Raw genomic sequence first — 15,491 nt, 5'->3', positions numbered from 1 at the left:
ACCTTCATCCACATACCATTTTTTTCTCCAAACGTTGCTTTTTTGTGTCAGCAATTAGACATTGTTCTTAGGAGGGGGCTAGTTACCCCCTAGTACCAAACTTGTATGGGCCCATAGATATTCTGTTATTCAGAATGCTGTGTTCAGTTATTCTATGTGTGGGCCGTCACTATAGGTATGTTGTTGTCAGGATAAGAACACCGGTTTATGTTTGCATGCTGCATGTCCACTGAAGCTAAGAATGGGGTGTCCTCATCTCCTCTCAGAGACTCCTATAAGATCATTTACTTCTAAGAAAGAATCTACATTTTTGAATGATACGATAAACATCCATCCACTTGGCATCTTATTTGCGTTTCAGATGTCTGGTAAACGGGTGAAATTATAATTAGTACTGTTTACTTTTTTTAAATTTGACTTGAGCCTAAACACCCTTCATCCACCCTCTAAAGAGCATGAATGTTCTGTTGAAAGATATCTCTTGGGAATCAAGAGGCAGATTTGGGGAGGAGTGGTGTGGTGGTATAATTGTCTTTTTAATTTGATATCAAAGAAAAAGCATCTTCCTTCCACCTGCTGCCATACCAACAGTGTCAATCATCTCCCAACAAGGTTGTAATGATAGTGTTCCATTCACAGTAACCCAGGGGCAGAAGGGTCCAACCAATGTACCCACACCCTGACATAGCCTGTTACCAGGCCCTTTACTATGTGGTCTGTCATCTTTATGTAGTGGTCAGCTGGTTACAAATAGCAGCCTTGTATAGTGGTGAAGGTATTTTCTCGTTTTATGATAACGCTAGTAGACTTCAGTGTGTGGTGTAATGGTGGGAGAGTAGATATACAACCTGCAGGCTACATTTACAGTGCACCTGGTTGGTTACAGACTAATGACTGGTGAGCAGGGCCAAGCTCTCTACAATCCAAATTCCAGTCAGTCACCACCAGCTGGGAGTCTGTCTTTCCACAGTCAAATTATAAACCTGTTAAATGAGCCTACTACCTGGACCCCTGACTGAGCTTCCCTCTCCAGATGTCTGCTGCATAGATCTCCCTCTCTCTCTCTCATCACTAGCAGGCAGTGTGGATGATTGCCCTTTGCCAAGAGTGTTAACCTCAGAGAATTAAATTCTCTGGTTAAATGAGATGAGCAGTAAGTAGGCATTGCAGTTGAGAAGGCCCAACAGGGTGCCAGCTATACAGATCATGTGAGACATGGCTGGTGAGAGCACAGGTGCGTGTTGGGAAACGGCTGCACAGATGGGCTCAGACAGGAGGCAGCAAAATGCATCAGGTTATTCAGGCAAGTCAAACCAACAGCTTCTTCTTGTTATGTAAGGACAGTCTCGTGGTTGAAACACGCACCTTCGTATGGTATTTTCTGTGTTTCTGTGTATCCATTAATCCCACACAAGTCTTCTATGGTAGTAAGTAATCTAACAGTAGTCTGTGGTTGTGATGACAGACAATGTTTTGTTATTCTATTGCTCCTTTATTTGTGTCCTGTTGCCTGAGACCGCAATGAAGCGGAACTGACAGACATGTGGACTGGAATCAGGCCCTCAGTTTGCTGTGTGAGTGTGTATGTGTGTGTGGATTCCCGGTCTCCCGGAACAGGATTGGGCTTGCTCAAATATGTCAGCTTGGTTTAAAATTGTTCAGCTGTTGTCGACATGGGACGCCACATGAAGAGGAGGGTGTCACAGAGTTTCTCCAGTCAAAACAAACAGCACTTAAATTTCATTCTACCCATAGGAACTGATTTAGGATCAGTTTTCCTCTCTCTGGTCCTGACCTTTCCATTGTAAGCTTCACAATAGCACTGGTCCTGATCCAGCAGCTCAGGGGTATTTCTCTAAGCAGGAACATTGGCCAACTAACTTTCCCCAAATATTCTGAAAAAGCTCCAGTAGTGTTAGTACTAGCCTAAAGCACTCTGACACAGTCTGATTATATGCACATACACTATTTCATTGAGAAAACTCCATGTGATGTCTTCATTACTTTTGCTATGATCAGGGGCACAACTTTGGTTTTAGAAGTTGGGGGGACATTATTATTACTTTTTTTAATCCAGTCGGATGAACACTCCAAACAGCCTATCCGACCGCTCGGAGGTCGTCCACATGGTCCTTAAGCACACCGTTGCCTTGTTTTGTATCACATTCCAATGATAAAACAGTGGGCTACAAAAAATGCAATTTCGGGACTGTGCCCCCCCACTCCTACAAGGGCTGTTGTCCTCAGTAAAGGCACTGTGAGGTCAGTACTGTACAATTCTGAGCTGGGAAAGAAAAGAGGGATGCAAGTGATTCTCTAACTGTCCAGCAGAGGGAGTCAATACACTGAGATAGGAAGTTCACACTTGGATTCCATAGATTCTATGTTCCACTCTTCAGGTGATTGTTGGATGTAATCCAGCCCCCAGGGTCCTCTTCCCTAAACATGATGGTCATCCTCTCTGGTGGTCTGCACGAGGGGATTGGTCGATGCCCGTTGCTGGACTGCACAGAAGCTCTGCCTGTCGGTGACTGAGCCCTTGGACTAGGGGGATGGAGGCTGGCCTGTGTGGCAGGTGGGGAGTAGCCTGGGGAAGCACAGGGACTTTGGGCCTCATAGACTCCTGTAGCCCTTGGTTCCTCAAGCCTGGGTCTCCTCTAATTGGCCTTAGCTCTGTGTGGTCGTCAGTAGGCTTTACAGCAGTCCCATCTCTGGCCTCAGCCACCCCACCACTAAGCCTCAGTCTGCGCGCTCGCAGCTCTAACACCCTCCGGCCACCAGGGTCTGATGTGGCGTTTTGGGGGGGAGAAGGCGTCAGAGTGGATTCAGAGGACAGGGAGATACAGGCCACCTCAAGGGATTTGGCTTTTATCTGAAACACATCTGTAAATGAAGCATAGTTTACTAGAGAACATTTGATGTTGCATTGTGGTAGTGTGATTTCAAATTATTCTGTGTTAAAATCCTTGGATTTATATTTAGGTTTCTTGGTTTTATATTTCATATACTGAATAGGTTTGACATGTTTGATGGCCTTGTAAACCAGAGGTGAGAGAGACTCACCTGAAGAGGGGGACTGGAAAGGTAAGTTGCCCAGTGACTCGACCCGTCTCTTTTTCCACCCACCTCCTCGCCACTGAAAATGCTGAGACTTCCTTCATCATCCTTCTCTTCATCACTGTGGAGGATGGGCAGTATCTGAGGCCATCCCCCTCCATGGCTAATAGACATCTGGAACACAAAGTCATAGAAAAGAGGGAAAAGTCAGTTCAGAGTGGCTGGCTGACTGACTGACACAGGACTAAGTGGTCAGTACATGGTATGCTGTTCCCTCCAGGCCCTGAGCTCAGAGAACACGTCGCTGCGCTGGTGTCCGTCCTACTCCGAAAGGTCATATGTGTGCTCCAAAACATGGAGGGGTGGGGCGCTCGGAGTGAACACAGGTGAGGGGGCCGCAGTCTGCATACAAAGGTAGGGAGAGAGAGGCAGGGAGACATTATGAAGTTAAAGACAGAGCTTTACACAGAGGTGGGGGTGGCACCTGCATAGGGAGAGAGTGAGATGGATGAGGTTGGAGATAGAGGAGGGTAAGGGGAATAGAGAGAGGGAATCAGAGGGAGGGACAGGAATGGTGAGAGGGACGGAGATATAGAATATGGATGGAGGCAGAGGAAGAAATACAGTGAAGAACCGAAAGAGAAATTAGGAAAATAAAAGAGAGAGTGACAGAGTGTAGAGATGACAGATCGTCTGACGTTGGCAGGGAGCTCTGTCTGTCATGTCACCTAGGCCACAGCTGCATCGCTCCATCACCCTCCCCTCCTCTCTCGGATAATTATCTTCTTCTGTTCATCCTGACATCACAGAGGGACGGGGGCGATGTCACCCAGCCATAATGGCCTGTCACAACACATAACTATTCCACCTTCACTCTGGGCCACTTTCCATTGGCGCTGGAAAACTGTCAAATCTCTGCTGTGGTGGTCAATGTGCCAGAAATGAGTAAGAACTCAGTATCTACAGTTTCTCCCCACTGATGGGTCAACATACCCTCATCTTCTGTCACCTGGCTCTGAGGGCCTGGACAGGATTTCCACAGAACAAGATCTTCCCTGCACTTGGAGAGAAACAAAAAACATTTCATTACTGTGGAGGATAGCTAATCAGGGATGGCGATTGTCACAACATGGGAAATTAGGGAACTGGATAAAGGCATAGTATGCCTGATTTCTGGGGTCAGAAAATCAATGACCTCTGATTTAAAACGACATGATGAATCTTCAGACACTGTTACAACATGTCCTCATGGTGGCAGTGTTGACTAATTATACATTTGGATGCTACGTTTTGAAAATAAGTCAAATACATTAGAAACTGTTGAATAACACACAAAAAGGATACAAAACAATAAGCCTGGTTCACTATATGGGCCATATTCAGTTACTAAAAGTGGGGCCTTGTATGTGGAGATGGTAGGACACCAATACAGTATCTCACCGTGCGTCCGAACGCTAGCGTCTGGGTCCACAGAGGCTGGACCTACATCAGCAGAACCGGATCTGGACCCGGAAGGAGAGAGGACTCTGGACCCAGCCCCTGATAAGGGTCACGACCCAGAAAGGGGTCTGGAGTCAACTGCTGAGAGGGGCCTTGCACTGACCGGTCGGCTGGAGGGACGGGAACTGGAGAGGCTGTTAGCTAGGCGCTGGCCAGAGCTGGGTCTGGAGTAGGCACTCACACTGGCTGCTCTCTCCTCTATGGCCAGACAGGGAAGAGGGAAATATAGAAGAGTACAATACAGAGTAGTATTAATGGCCTTATAGAAGCAAAAAGACACACACACACACACACACACCCTGTGCCATCTCTGCGCAGCTGCAGTCTTTGATGGACTCTCTGAGCAGGGCCCAGTCTTCCCCCATGGAGCTGGTGCAGCCAGGCCCTGCCTTCTCCTCTGCACATATGTAGTCTAGGTAATGCAGCTGTGGGACCAGCTCCCCTCCCGCCGACCGGTAGCAGTAACCCTTTTCCTCCTTGGACTAGGGAAAGGAGAAGGCAGGATGAAGAAACACGAGAGGGTACCTTGAAGGAAGAGAACCCGCACATAAAAAAAGAGACGCTAACAGATCCACTCCAACTACTTTCAGTTGCACAAGACCAGCCCAGTCAAAGGGTACTACATGGAGGGTGGGGAAAATCTAGTCCTGGAGAGCTGCAGTATATGCAGGCTTTTGTTCCAGCCCAGCACTTACACACCTCATTCAACTAATCGAGGTCCATATAAGCAGATGACAGGTTGAATTAGGCTAGGTGTGTTAAAACAGGACTTGAAATAATGCATCCAGTGCAGCCCTGGAGAAGCGGAGTTGCCTACCTCTGAACTACACAGTCGATTCAGTATGTTAGGTGATACAAATATGATAGGTGACTGCATAAAGGGTCCAAGGTTGTGCTTTGGTTGTGATTTTAATGGTCGATTAAGGCCAAGGAATGTCCAACCTTTCAAAGTTATCCTTTCAACGCCAAACACACCCCTTAACACCAGAATAACATACTGTAAAAGAACATAGCCCTGTTAGAAGAGCTTTAAGCCACAATGAGTGTAACTTATGTTCAAAGGAGGAGACAAAGAAAATGGTTCTGAGTGCCAATAATGGCAATAATCTGCACTTTGTACTGTGTTCTGGTCCTTTATCAGCACTGAGAGGAGAGCGAGGAGGGAGAGAGACCAGTAAAAGCACTATGCTGCTGCTAAGAGATCAAATTAGAGCGGAGTACTCTCACCCTTCACCAACCAGCAGAGAGAGAGGGGGGAGAGAGAGGGAAAGAGACAAGAGAGAGGCAAGATCGAGGGGGAGGAGAGAGAAGAAAGAGAGAGAGAGAGCTACACTTTCTGTGCTCCACCAAGGGTATAGACAACCAGAGTCTAGAAAGAAAGAAAAAAAGCAAACCCAAGGACCCCTCTCTCAGTGCTTGGACCAAGCCTAATGCATATTCAGGACAGCGTTCCCTCCCTCACTGCCCCAGTTTCCTAATTCCTGCTGCTGGTTGGGTGGGTCAAAAATAAACACATTCACTCATCCATTCATACCACTTCAACAGTGCATCACGTCGTTATAGTGAAACCTTAATACACCACTTTAATATGGGCTCATTCCCATATCAACACCTGTGCTAAAGAGAGTATATTTTCCACCCTGCCTAGTTGAGCAATGTTTATACTAACCATCAACACAGCTTGTAGCATCCCTACTTACACAAGCAAAGCCTGTTTTGCTCTGAACACCAATTCCCTGTCCCCTGCTCTCCAGTCCCACCCTGTTCTGCCTGATGCGGACATTATCATCTGGGCCCATATGGGGGACATTGTGGAGAGTATGACTCACAGCCTGAGCCCAGCATGCAGAGCCATGGTAGCACAGTCATTCTGGATAATCTCATTACCAGACTCAAACACTCACAACCTCCATGCCTGGACACACACACACACACACACACACACACACACACACACACACACACACACACACACACACACACACACACACACACACACACACACACACACACACACACACACACACACACACACACACACACACACACACACACACATATATGCATGCATCTTGGAGTATCTAAAATCCAGATATATATATATATTATATACAATAATACACATGATTGTGGTTGTGGTGAGGGTTAGGGTTAGGAGTGTAGGAGTGTGTGTAAATACCTGTGGCATTAGGGTGGGGGTGCATACAGACAGGGTTTCCCTCTAGGGTGAGCGTGCGGAGTTGGGAGCGCAGGTCTAGGTACTGCACCTGCACCAGGTCATCCACATCATTCCCTTCCAGGTCCAACAGCTGTAGATTCTCCAGCATGCTCACCTGACTCAGGTTCGACACTCTGTTGTAGACCACATACAGCTCCTAGCGTAGGGAGAGGACATACCAACACAGGCTCAGGTTTAGTGGAACTCAACTTTTACATAGTCAAATACATAAAACGTTGAATTGTGAGGTTTTCACAGGTGAACGAGGTGGATAGAAGCCAGGTGGAGTAACAGGTCTTGTAGACTGTAGTTCATGATGGTACACTGCAAAGGTTTTCCACTACAAACTCTACCTTGAGAGAGGAGGAGGGGAGAGCATCCAGGTCTACCAGGCTGCAGTGAGATATCCACAGCACCTGAAGGTGAGACAGCGTGGTTCCCAGGTCCCTACACAGCCATGATCCAGAGGCAAGGGTGGAATTGTCACAACAGAACATCAGGAGGGAAAAAGGCTACCGGCAGGGCTTTGTTCATTGGTACTAGTAGCACTGGTGTACCCAACTTTTAAAACGAGCACCAGAGTAATATATTGATTTAAAGGTATTTAGATAGCCTATATGAATCATGTTTTGAAGCTCATCTCCTGGAGCCCCTGTGGTGATACTGATGGTTTGTCGAGATTGATGGTTTGTTGACAACTGTAGCATTTTAGCTAAGCCTAACCCAGCTACGGACAGAAGTGACATTACGTAGCTGGTTAGGAGAATGAGGTTAAGGTTAGGAAAAGGTTTAGGGTTAGGCTTAGCTAAAATGCTACAGTTGTCCACAACTGTTATCCCCAACGTGACAACTAGATGGAGCTGTACTGGTAGCTACAACCATACTAACCACCAGGCTCGACAAACTATTAGTATCATAACACCGCCTCCAAAACTAATGCAATCACTTTTCAACCGCTGCAAACTCCTCCCACCAGGGTAACCCGAGCCAGATAATTGAATCCCCTCATTGGTAAATGAGTTGCCTCAATCTGACCAATCAAAGTATGTTTTGTTTTGTATTCCCATTGTGATTGGTCCCTGGCCTGAACCAATAGGAGGCAATTTTTGAAATAATATAAAAGCCTCCTTCATTTTGCCATCTGTAAAACGGGAAACCTGGGGAAGTGTCACTGCGGAAATCTGCTAAAGAGGGGGTGTTAATCAGTGACGACTCGTAACACGTTAAACCAATCAAATGCCTTGCCAAAGGTCCTCACCAGATTAGTGACGTAGGATACATTTTTTTGACTAAAAACAAGCACGGATGACAACAGAACGCTTGCAGCACGCTGGTTTTCGCCGCATTACAGATATTTCGAGATTAGCTAAAGGTGCAGCAAGAGGGGAGAAATGGTCTACAACGCTGGCCATATCAAAAAAAAATATGTTTCTGGAGTGATATTTGGCTGTACAGGCTAGCATTAGGGCCAAGAAGAAGCTAGCCACAATGAAGTACGTTTTGAGAAAAATCTGCTAACATTGTAAGCTACCTAGGTATAACTAGCTACAATGAACAAAAATATAAATGCCACATATAAAGTGTTGGTCCCATGTTTCAAATAAAAGATCCCAGAAATGTTCCATACGCACAAAAAGTTTATTTCTATCAAATTCAAACCAATTGTTATTTGTCACATGTGCCGAAAACAACAGGTGAAATGCTTACTTACAAGCCCTTAACCAACAGTGCAGTTCAAGAAATAGAGATAAGAAAATATTTCCAAAATTAAATAAAGTGAAAATAACAAGTAACACAGAACTACATAACAATAACGAAACTATATACAGGGGGCCTGGTACTGAGTAAATGTGTGGGGTACAGGTTCGTCAAGGAACCTGTGTGCACAAATTTGTTTACATCCCAAGCATTTCTCCTTTGCCAAGATAAACCATCCACATGACAAGTGTGGCATATCAAGAAGCTGATTAAACAGTATGATCATTACACAGGTGCACCTACAGTGGGGAGAACAAGTATTTGATACACTGCCAATTTTGCAGGTTTTCCTACTTACAAAGCATGTAGAGGTCTGTAATTTTTATCATAGGTAAACTTCAACTGTGAGAGACGGAATCTAAAACAAAAATCCAGAAAATCACATTGTATGATTTTTAAGTAATTAATTTGCATTTTATTGCATGACATAAGTATTTGATCACCTACCAACCAGTAAGAATTCCGGCTCTCACAGACCTGTTAGTTTTTCTTTAAGAAGCCCTCCTGTTCTCCACTCATTACCTGTATTAACTGCACCTGTTTGAACTCGTTACCTGTATAAAAGACACCTGTCCACACGCTCAATCAAACAGACTCCAACCTCTCCACAATGGCCAAGACCATAGAGCTGTGTAAGGACATCAGGGATAAAATTGTAGACCTGCACAAGGCTGGGATGGGCTACAGGACAATAGGCAAGCAGCTTGGTGAGAAGGCAACAACTGTTTGCGCAATTATTAGAAAATGGAAGAAGTTCAAGATGACGGTCAATCACCCTCGGACTGGGGCTCCATGCAAGATATCACCTCGTGGGGCATCAATGATCATGAGGAAGGTGAGGGATCAGCCCAGAACTACACGGCAGGACCTGGTCAATGACCTGAAGAGAGCTGGGACCACAGTCTCAAAGAAAACCATTAGTAACACACTACGCCGTCATGGATTAAAATCCTGCAGCGCACGCAAGGTCCCCCTGCTCAAGCCAGCGCATGTCCAGGCCCGTCTGAAGTTTGCCAATGACCATCTGGATGATCCAGAGGAGGAATGGGAGAAGGTCATGTGGTCTGATGAGACAAAAATATAACTTTTTGGTCTAAACTCCACTCGCTGTGTTTGGAGGAAGAAGAAGGATGAGTACAACCCCAAGAACCCATCCCAACCGTGAAGCATGGAGGTGGAAACATCATTCTTTGGGGCTGCTTTTCTGCAAAGGGGACAGGACGACTGCACCGTATTGAGGGGAGGATGGATGGGGCCATGTATCGCGAGATCTTGGCCAACAACCTCCTTCCCTCAGTAAGAGCATTGAAGATGGGTCGTGGCTGGGTCTTCCAGCATGACAACGACCCGAAACACACAGCCAGGGCAACTAAGGAGTGGCTCCGTAAGAAGCATCTCAAGGTCCTGGAGTGGTCTAGCCAGTCTCCAGACCTGAACCCAATAGAAAATCTTTGGAGGGAGCTGAAATTCCGTATTGCCCAGCGACAGCCCCGAAACCTGAAGGATCTGGAGAAGGTCTGTATGGAGGAGTGGGCCAAAATCCCTGCTGCAGTGTGTGCAAACCTGGTCAAGAACTACAGGAAACGTATGATCTCTGTAATTGCAAACAAAGGTTTCTGTACCAAATATTAAGTTCTGCTTTTCTGATGTATCAAATACTTATGTCATGCAATAAAATGCAAAGGAATTACTTAAAAATCATACAATGTGATTTTCTGGATTTTTGTTTTAGATTCCGTCTCTCACAGTTGAAGTGTACCTATGATAAAAATTACAGACCTCTACATGCTTTGTAAGTAGGAAAACCTGCAAAATCGGCAGTGTATCAAATACTTGTTCTCCCCACTGTATGTAATGGGGACAATAAAAGGCCACTCTAAAATGTGTAGTTTTGTCACACAACACAATGCCAGAGCGTGCAATTGGCATGCTGACTGCAGGAATGTCCACCAGAGCTGTTGCCAGATAATTTTATGTTCATTTCTCTACCATAAGCCATCTCCAACATCGTTTTAGGGAATTTGGCGGTACGTCCAACCGACCTCACAACCGCAGACCACGTGTATGGTGTCTTTTGGGGGCGAGCGATTTGCTGATGTCAACGTTGTGAACAGAGTGCCCCATGGTGGTGGTGGGGTTATGGTATGGGCAGCCATAAGCTACAGACAACGAACACAATTGCATTTTATCGATGGCAATTTGAACTCAGAAATACTGTGACGACATCCTGAGGCACATTGTCGTGCCATTTATCCGCCGCCAGCACCTCATGTTTCAGCATGATAATGCAAGGGTCTGTACACAATTCATGGAGGCTGAAAATGTCCCAGTTGTTCCATGGCCTGCATACTCACCAGACATGTCACCCATTGAGCATGTTTGGGATGCTCTGGATCGACATGTATGACAGCGTGTTCCGGTTCCCGCCAATATCCAGAAACTTCACACAGCCATTGAAGAGGAGTGGAACAACATTCAACAGGCCACAATCAACAGCCTGATCAACTCTATGCGAAGGAGATGTGTCGCGCTGCATGAGGCAAATGTTGGTCACACCAGATACTGACTGGTTTTCTGATCCACTCCCCTACCTTTTTTTAAAGGTATCTGTGGCCAACAGATGCATATCTGTATTCCCATTCATGTGAAATCCATAAATTAGGGCCTAATGAATTTATTTGAATTGACTGTTTTCCTTATATGAACTGTAACTCAGTAAAACCTTTGAAATTGTTGCGTGTTGCGTTCATATTTTTGTTCAGTATAGTTCAATTTCTCATGATTATAAAGCTAACAAAATGTTAATAAAAAAAGGATATTATTGACCAATATTATTTTCATACTGTACCTACATTTTAAAGGTTGGATTTGCACTAACCAATGTTATATGTCGTCACTTAAAACCCCCTAAGGTCGATGTCCACTCACCCACAGGAATAGAATTAGCATAATAAAAAATCCCAATAAAAATGCATCAGTTTAAGCTAGAGATATGGTTTTGTTTTTGCATTGGATGCATCTCAATCCACCGCATCCACCTTCAGTGGATTCGGAAAGTATTCAGACCCCTTCCCTTGCTACACATTTTGTTATGTTACAAGAGTTGCCAAGAGTGTGCAAAGCTGTCATCAAGGCAAAGGGCGGCTACTTTGAAGAGTCGCAAATATAAAATATATTTTGATTTGTTTAACACTTTTTTGGTTACTACATGATTCCATATGTGTTATTTCATAGTTTTGATGTCTTCACTATTATTCTACAATGTAAAAAATAGTAAAAAATTAAGAAAAACCCTGGAATGAGTAGGTGTGTCCAAACTTTTGACTGGTTCTGTATATAATTATTTTTGATACTTCAAGGGGTCTTAAAATTCAAAATCAAATAGCTAAATGATCTTGGTATTCTAAATAGCTTAGTAGAACCCCCCACCCCCTCCCTGGCTTAGACAGGTCTTAGACTGTTTAGTGCCAAAAATAAGTGGCTAAATACATGTAAAGAAAAATATATGTATATATTTCCTGATCTTTCTTATATCTCTCAGATATAGGACAGACACTTCAGAACAAACTTCCTTTTGTTGTTCCATGTAGTGAATCTGTTATTCAATGCATTTGTATGTGCTAACAGCAGTAAGGCCCAAACATTGTTTTCAACAAATATTCTTTAAATATATTTTTTGATACTTCAAGGGGTCTTACTATTCAAAATCAAATAGCTAAATGATTATTGGTATGACCATCTGAAAACAATTCATTCAACAGAAACAGACACAGAAGCCCTTCCCCTCTTTATTGCAGGATTGTGATACGTGATTAATCAACATTGACACTAGTTCATTAGAATAAAATTGTTTAACAATTAAAACAAGTTAAAACACTTCCCTTGAAAGAATCAACACTTCATCCCTATAAAATAAGATAACTCGTATGTTAAGATTAGACATCTTAGTCAAAACAACAATAGATCATTGAGGAGTAGACTATTATTACTAAAGCATCATTTCAGGTGAACAAAAGAAAAAACACCATACCAGCGATAGCACAACCTTGCTCCACTGATCCGTGAGTGAGCAAACTTCTGTTACAGCCCAGAAATAGCACACTTGATTGTCAACTCATTGGGTTTGATAAGTTGAATCAGGTGTGTTATTGCTGGGCTGAAACAGAATCTTGCACACCCAGCAGACCTCCAGCAGGGTTTGCCTGCCCCAATTGTAATAGGTTTATACATTGTGTGTAATGTTTAACTGTATATTTGTATACAACCTGTGCTAACATAAGTAGGCATACACATATAACCCATGGCATATAGGTAGGCCTACCTATGTTATCAACATTTTGTATACAAGAATACAGCTGGTTTGTGAGAAGGTGTTAGTTCACAGTTAGCCTTTTATGTAAATTAAACTGCAAAGTACCAGTGGCTTGGCTTTGGCCCCAAGTAAGAGCAGGTCCGCCGGAGACATGGCGTAGTGGCACAAGGGTGCCGGCCTGCGTAGATGGAAACCGAAAAGTCTGAGCCTTATAGGTAAAACACTGGGATAAATCATGTATGGAAATGCACCATTAGTCTTTTGGAACATTCATTGGGACCCCTCTCTTCATTTGCAAACACAGGCTTTCTATATCTGAGGACAGAAAACATCACAAAGAAACAGGCTTCATTATACTCAAATTAGACCGCACTGAATATTATGTCGCTATTATCTCTCTGTCCTCAAGGTTTTTCTCTCTTGGGTCTGAAACTGGAGAATGTTTTCATAATGTCCCCCCACAAAGTTACCTGCGCTATCCAGTAGCCTACACTCTCCCTTTTCTGACAGCTGGAGCTGCAATTTCCCCCTCTTCATGACTGCTTTCTACAAAAGCATTTGGAGACTGTGTTTTTCATTTACAATAATTACATCAAGATAGCTAGCTAATAGAAAGTTAGCTAGCTGATGACATTTAATTCACTTAGCTAAACAATGTGTAACATTAGCTAGCAGCTCAGTTGAGTTAGCCTACAAAGTGGCCTACTACTAGTACTGTAATACTTTTTTTTTTTTTACATTTTCTAAATGCATGTACTTACTTTAATAGGTTCTCCCACTCACTTTGTTTTTTCGGGTCCTTACTACAACGAAATAATGGGCAATCTTGAAGATTTTACCTGTGGTAGCAAAGCGCAGCCATGTGTACGAATAGAGTACCACTGCATGAGTCATAATGCCCATAAAACCTAGCGGACAAACAGGGAAATAGTTCAGGTAGCTAGGATTACGGAAGGATGATTGCAGAAACTGAGGTTTTGTTTGAAACTGTTAGTGAGTCGAGTGAAGCTAATAGTACGGAGTGAGAATGAGTGGGTTACAGTGGTGAAGAAAAAGGTAAACGAGAAGTAAAGCTATGTTGGAAAAAAGGAAACCACTATACTTGTTTTTGGTCAGTGTCAGGGTTTTGGATGAATGCTACTTGAGAAATACGTTTAACGTATCCAGGAAAATCTGGAATGTGTTGGAAGAAAGTGTGGAGTCGGTGAGAGTCACAAGAAGTGGTCTTATTTAGATTTTTTGTGTGTCTGCGGAGCAGAAGACGCGAGTGTTAAGACTCAAAAAGATATCGGAGTGGAATGTTTCCTGCGTGGATTTTCGTAGCAGGGCGCCTATCAAGGGGGTTATTTCTGGGGTGGCGCAAGAAATAAAGGCGGAGGATATAACTGAAGACATCGAAGGAGTGGTTGGTGCATGTTGATTGACTTGTATGATGGATGGAGAAAAGAAGTTCACTTCATCCATGCTACTGTTCTTTGATGAAGAGTCTCTCCCTTCTCATATAAAGTTAGGATTCATGAGATACCCTGTAAGAGCTTTTGTGCACAAGCCCCTTCAGTGTCATAAATGTAAAATATTTGGTCATGTGTCAAGTGTGTGCAGAAGGGAAGAATATTGTATGCCAGATCAAGGGAAATGCTGCAACTGTGGAGGTGAACATGCGCCTGAATTCTTGGAGTGCCCTGTTAGGGTGAAGGAGAATGAGGTGGCAAGGGTAAGGAGTGTCCAGCGTGTCTCTTATCTGGAGGCGGTGAGAAAATTAGAAGGAACGAGTAGCGGGGAAGAAGCAATTGTAGTAGAGCCACCAAGACCGGTGAAGGTTTCTTATCAACCAATGGACAGTGAAATGCTACATGGTAAAAAGGTGGACTTTGTATTATTTATTGTAATGGTCATAAACTGTACAGCACAAGCGGAGAAAAAGTATACGAAAATTGGAATCATTTTGAATGCTGCTGAACGTTTTTTGGGACTTCGTGACTTCACAGCCGAGGCGGTGCAAGAAATCCTGTCGGTGAATGTAGCCCCATCACAGTATGGATGTATTTTGGAGTGGACTGTGATTGGAAAAAGTATGATAAAAAAAAAAATTACGTTAGTTGACGTGTTTTTTTATGTACGATGTCATTTTCCCCCTTTCCCGGAATGTTTTTTTCTTATTCAATACCCCGTCCAGCCGGTGGCGGTAATGCACCATTAACAATGGATGCCAACCACCATTAAACCTAAGAAGAAGGGAAACAGTTCCAAAAGTTTTTCCACCATTCATTTTCCCCATAGGGGTTTTTAGAAACACTTAAAATAAGGGCTGTGTTTTGTGTAGGCTTACCCTACCCCTACATTTCTTTAATTGTACCTGTTAGCAAAGTTGCCATTGAGAGACAATGTGCAGAAGTTTGCGAGAATTTGTAGTCTTGCATGATGTCTGATTTGTGCTAATTAGCATGTTTTAATCTGAGAGTAAATAGCGCCGAATATATTGATAAAAGTCCCCTTGTCCAAAATATTTACATGGTTTTTAAAACGTCACGCCAGGGTAAGCCTACATGAAAACACAGCCCTTATTTGAAGTGTTTCTGAAATGAATGGTGAAAAAACGATTGGAACCATTTCCCTGTTTGACCGCTAGGTTTTATGGATATTATG

General features: G+C 43.8%; 1 pseudogene; it reads right to left on the bottom strand.

The window, feature by feature from the left end:
• Positions 1-515: 515 nt before the first annotated feature.
• Positions 516-15,491, bottom strand: part of LOC139539331 (leucine-rich repeat-containing protein 56-like) — a 31,529-nt pseudogene continuing 16,553 nt past the window's right edge.

The sequence above is a fragment of the Salvelinus alpinus genome, chromosome 15, assembly GCF_045679555.1.
Source record: "Salvelinus alpinus chromosome 15, SLU_Salpinus.1, whole genome shotgun sequence".
NCBI classification, from domain to species: Eukaryota; Metazoa; Chordata; class Actinopteri; order Salmoniformes; family Salmonidae; genus Salvelinus; species Salvelinus alpinus.
This window is presented reverse-complemented; position numbering and strand designations above follow the sequence as displayed.